At 38.8% G+C, this 6000-nt stretch overlaps 1 long non-coding RNA gene across 1 annotated transcript; it reads left to right on the top strand.

Moving 5' to 3' along the window:
• The first annotated feature begins 2610 nt into the window (after positions 1–2610).
• On the top strand, positions 2611–4085 carry LOC130012844 (uncharacterized). The gene is made up of 3 exons (XR_008788088.1): positions 2611–2684; positions 3142–3417; positions 3737–4085. It is a non-coding gene; the product is annotated as an uncharacterized LOC130012844 (long non-coding RNA).
• Positions 4086–6000: the final 1915 nt, after the last annotated feature.

Here is a 6000-nt window from a genome sequence, read left to right as displayed (position 1 = left end):
CCCCCCAATTTACATAGTAGGCCCTAACTCCTATTTATTTACAACAATTATTAGGATTAGTTCAGGTTCTATCTGTATAAAACAATGTACAAATTAAAACACAAACACTTATGTTTACTTTTTGATATCCATTTATAATACACAAAATGTACAAAATACTTTAAATATCTATACAACTTTCTTTTAAATGTCAATGTATATAGTATTGTAGTTAACAAGGTGATTGTCAAATATGCATCCTCATAAACTAAAGTTATGTGATCAAGTTTTGTTTCATTTGGATCCTCCTCATAAAAATTACCCTACTAAACTCTCTTTGTCGTGTTGTTCATAACTCAAGCGTAACATTCAATATGTAAAAGTCATGAAATAAATATGAATACGGCACCTCCTGACTTAAACATGATAAACATTGTATTGGTGTGATGTTTTAGTTTAACCCCGTAAAATATGCCAAAACAGAAGACTGAAACTTTAAAACATTTTTTATGGGGGTGCACCCCCACCCACTGGGAGGGTCACCCTCCCACACTCTCCCTATCGCGCTACATCCGGCGTCACAGATTGTCAACATTTTATATAATTTCATTTGCGGACCCCCCCCCCCCCCCAATATATATTGCACGGCTACGCCTCTGTCTCTCTCAGTCAATAATAAACATGTGTTACATGCAGGTATCATTTATAATAATGTCATATTCCTGTACGAGCAAAATTTCCCCCATATCCTACTGCATGGCGTATGTCTAGGTGGTTCGGAACACTAACATTTGCAAGACCGTGTGCTACGAGAAAACTATTGAGCGGAAAGTAGTCGAGTTCCAACTGTGATGGATAAACAGGACACCGGATTGTACATCCCACCCGAACCTTTAAACATCGTTCTTGGCCAACCCCTCGGTCCAACACAACTGACAAGTGGACACCAGGTAAGTGAGCCAGCATGTGGATCAACCACCAAAGAAAGCGTATTGATCTGTAACAAGTTCTCAATATACGATTCATTTGTTATATTCACAGTCAAGTCTGATATTTCCTTCTCAAACTAAATAATGACGTTTCAGTTTTTAAAATCAAAAAGGCCTTCACAGCTCGGGTTGTTCAGAATGATGAAATTTTGTTATGAAAGTTGGGATAATTAACCCTTAACATGAATTCCAAAATTCACGGCAACACGTTGATAACAAAACCTTGTCAACATTCTAGACTCTAGGTCATCCTTGAGAGAGAGAGAGAAATGAAGTTTAACGTCCACTCGACACAAACTAGGTCATTTCGGGACTAACATATGGTTTTAATTTTATTTCAATAATTTGCATGCGCGTAGGGGTCTTTAGCGGTGGGAGGAAACCGGAGGACCCGGAGAAAACCCATGAGGTTGGACAGGCGACCCTACTCCTTGTCACGTACAACCGGGGATTCGAAACCACGCCAGCTGACTCAATGACAGGCCTTTTGACACAGCGCGCACGTGGTAACCATTCGGGCATCCAACCCCCCTCATCGTTGAGAACACCTGGTTAGCCAGCCAGCTCTCTCTCTACCTATTGATCACCGTGAATCAGTGGATGCCACACGAAGGAATACGTTGGCGTGAATTAGATCAACCTGACCGCGAACATCCATTTTCTTTGACTACTATTCCTTTAACCATTAATTTGAAGGGTTGAAATATCCTGACAGACTGCATGTTCTCCACTGTTGATATTAAAGGGACTAAACCTCTAACTGTTGATATTAAAGGTATTCAACCTCTAACAGTTGATATTAAAGGTACTAAACCTCTAACTGTTGATATTAAAGGGACTAAACCTCTAACTGTGTATATTAAAAAGAGTAAACCTCTAACTATTGATATTAAAAAGAGTAAAACTTTACCTGTTGAAATAAAAAGGGACCAAACCTCTTACTAATGAGAATTGATTTGTAATTTACAAAGACAAACATATACGACAAGACAATGTGGAAATAATTAAAAATGGCTGATACACAAACGACAAAATAATTTTGAAACCCCGTGTAGAATGGACTAAATATTAGGAAGCACAAGCGCCTGTCGTTCAGTTTGGACTGTTCACGTAATTCAACAAACATAATTGATAAAAATAATAAATTAAAACAATAAAATAAGACAAATCATATTATATAGACTCGTATTACATTAATACGAGTATGTGACTTTAAATCTGGCCCCAGTTTCCCAATATCTTAACTAAAATATAACCCCAGATTGTGTTCCTGGATCAAAGAAATGTCTCATAAACAGTAAATTCTTAGAACTTTTGTGGTTTTTTTTTACGGTTCCAAATAATAAAACTATATAGACACTTTAGTTATTATAACTTGAGAATAAATGAAGCTGTTCGGGGAATATCGAAAAATAAAAAATGTTCATAAAATTTCCTTAATTTATCAAAGTGACAAGGGTATTGCGTCTATAAAACTCTGCACTTGCGTGTAATAATTGCGCATGGATGTGCATGACACATCAAACCATCCATAAATCAAAATTGTTTAAGAGCATTAAGAATGAAGATATATTACATCATTTTTCAAATCACACTAGAAATAAGTATATAAGACTGTCCAGGATCTTTGGTCATCAGTCGATCTACAGACTGCTTCTGATTCTACAAGAGCCATGAAAGTCTTCATTATCACAGTACTTGCCCTGGTGGCTTTAGGTAACTATCTTTTATTTTATTTCATTAATAGATCGTTTATTTATCGCCAATCCGCTTAGTCTGCAGGCTGCTACTGATTTTAAAAGAATCACAGAAATCTTCATTGTCTTTGTTCTTGCTCTGGTGGCTTTAGGTAACTGTGATTCACTTTTCACAACTTGCCAGAAAGAGTACATCTATTCAAATTTGTGAATGTCGTTTGTCTGAAATGTGGGGCATAAAGGCAGTTCGAGTCGTTGATGAATGTGACTAAACGTCAGCGCTTAAGTGAAACGTTAAACCGCACTTCCTATGTAGACAGGACTAACCAGGCGCGAACGACTGCCATTCAATAAAGTACGATACAAGTTTTAAAATATGAATGTAAATCAGTTTATACTCTTATATTACGTTATATTTCCCACAGATTAATCTCTCTCTCTCTCTCTGAAACATATTATTTTCTATATTTATTCAGCCAAGGCTCAGTACTGTCCGAAGTGTAACCAATGGACTCGATTTTACAACCGGGACAATCAGACGGGTCTCGGAGATTTAGAGCTTCTTTCAAGTCATCGTCATGACAATCCGGGCGAAATCTGTGCAGAACCGGAAGTTGTCGAAGCTCGGAGTACTTCAGGTATTGGTGGAGAAGTGATATCAATTGGTCCTGATTATGGTTTCTCCCGTTCTAATTTCTTACAAGATGATGGCCAGTGTCAAGATTACGCTGTTCGATTCTGTTGTGAAGCAGGTAAGTTAAAACTATCTTTTTCTATGTAATTCAATCTATAACCACCCCACAAAATAAGAGGTTCGTCTTGTATAGGTTGGAGACGGGTGAACGATTAAGAGAACTAATGGATTCCGTTTCCTTAGATAAAGATACAAATACCACATAAGTATAGCAGTGTCCCGCCTTTTATTTTGGATGTGTCTTTCGCCTAGGCTCCCCAGCCTGTCCTGTTGGATTTTGTGGACCGCCTTTTACGATATAAAAAACCCAGCCAGGCTACAGTAATATTTCAGCTAAAAAGATCCGACGTTTAAATTTGCTTTTTTGTTTCGTCTAGGCACCCCAGCCTGTCCTACTGGATTTGCTTGGACCGACTTCTACGATTGCAATGACACTGCTACTACTGGATCTGGTGATCACGAGACATTGTCCCGTATCAGGAATCACCACCCCGTTGTATGTGGGTCCCCACGAGCCATTGATGTCCGCGTTTCAAGTACCGGTTACGACTACAGATCAACTGGCGAGTCTGTGTGTTTGTGTCCATCAAAAGGCTTTACTTGTCAAAATGTGGATCAAGATGATGCACAATGTGAAAATTACAAAATTAGATTCTGTTGTCAAATTTAAACGAACAAAATCATGATTTATTAATATTCTGAAATACATGCTAGCTAGCAATCAGATTTGTGTGTATTAATTGAGCACTGCTGACACCACGCAGTCCTGAAATGAAATGGGGTTTAACATCCCATTGTTCTCCAGCGACTGGGCTAATGACGACGGCCACCGTGTCCTGAATTTGAAAATACCTATCTTTAAAAGTATTATTATGCATACCCGTTGTCCGTTGTGCTATTTCAATACGACTGTTCTCAATTATGGTTGAGGTCCTGTGTATAAGTAAAAGAACCCCTGGAACTTGATATTCTATAGAGAAGTCGGCCGTAGCGCCGCTGCCCGGTAGACATTGCCCTCGTAGCATACTGTATGGGGAATGAAATGAAATGGTGTTTAACGTCCCACTGTTCTGCTCCGAACTCGGCTACTGAAGACGGGCATACCCCATACAGTGTGCTATGAGGGGAATTTTGTCCGGACAGCGGCACTGCCGCCAAATCTTATATCGAATTCCAAATATCAAGGGATCTTTTACGTGCACACCAATGGGTACACGCGACCTCGGTTTATCGTCCCACCCGAACTACTAGACAGTTGTCCTTGTCAGGTTTTCCGCCCTGCACCACTGACAAAGGGAACCACGACGGAAAATCTGGATAAACTTTCTTGGCCAATGCAGGGATCGAACACCCCACCTCCAGGCTAGCGAGCCAGCGTCTCACCCAATTAGCCACTGTAATCCCCTATATGGGGTATGCCATTAGCAGAGTCGGAGCAGAACTCATTTCATTTCTCATTTAGTGTATCATTCAAATTGCTATATGGATATAAGTAGATAATCTACCAATTGTTCAGGTCACAGAATAGATTATACCATCTAGAAAAGGCAACATTTCCTCCAAATATATTATGGCGGTCAACTATCTTTAAATTTTCCGAAATGAAAAACCATGTCTACCAATTATTCAGCTTCTAAACCACTAAGCGCCTGGGAATGCAATTATAACACCTAGAAAAAAGAAACCGTTCATATTTTGTTAAACTATATAAACCAATAGCTTCACTTCTGACCAGGATCGAAATACAATTATACTATCTAGAAAGGGGTCAGGTTGCCTTTATTATCAAGTTAGAAAAAACCCGAATCGATATACTTATACCTACCAATACCTCAACTTTTGGAGCCGCTAAGATCAATATCTTGTTGTTTAAAGCAACCATTTTGAGGATCCAGAAATAAAATTATACCACCGGGAAAATGACCAGATTACTTGTTATTAACACAGGTTGATACAAGTTGATTACAAAATCCTAAGCAGTGTGATCGTAAGCTACTGTAATCCCTGACGACAATAATGCATGGAATCGTAAAATGTATGTCACAATATATTATTATTACCCGCTGCACTTTCTCAGAGTACAGTAAAGTACAGTATTTTAGGATCATTTTGTTTTATTTAAGATAGCGGCTGGAGAAAGTAACATTCCAATATCACCAGCTTATGGAGTGTTTGTGTCTCAACTAATTCGTTACGCGAGAGCTTGTTCATTTGAGGCATTTGTCATCTAAGCTTCAAATACAGTGATACTTGGGAACTAAACTTGTTTAAACCTTTTAAAAGTTTTACGGGCGTCATATTGACTTGATTGGTTAATATAACATGTCTCTCTCGGCTATTATTCTAGATTTATTTAATTGATAATGTCTGTCTACTACACCGTTAACACTGTTCATCACGTGCATTTTGCATACCGATAGTCCATTGGCCACTCACGCTATTTTACCGAGATTTCGCCTAATAGTTTGGATGCAGCTATGGCGGGTGTGGCGCCAGGCAGGGTAAGCTTACTCTTCCGGACACCTGTTACCACTGTTTGTCGTGTATTTTGTACACGGTGAACAGTCCATATGCTGATTACACTATTTTGCCTTATTGCACTATTTTGCCTATACCGTTTTTTTAGGACTTCGAATTTTGT

The sequence above is a fragment of the Patella vulgata genome, chromosome 5 (genome assembly GCF_932274485.2).
Source record: "Patella vulgata chromosome 5, xgPatVulg1.2, whole genome shotgun sequence".
In the NCBI taxonomy this organism is placed as follows: Eukaryota; Metazoa; Mollusca; class Gastropoda; family Patellidae; genus Patella; species Patella vulgata.
Note: the sequence above shows the minus strand (reverse complement) of the source record. Positions and strands in the feature narration are given on the sequence as shown.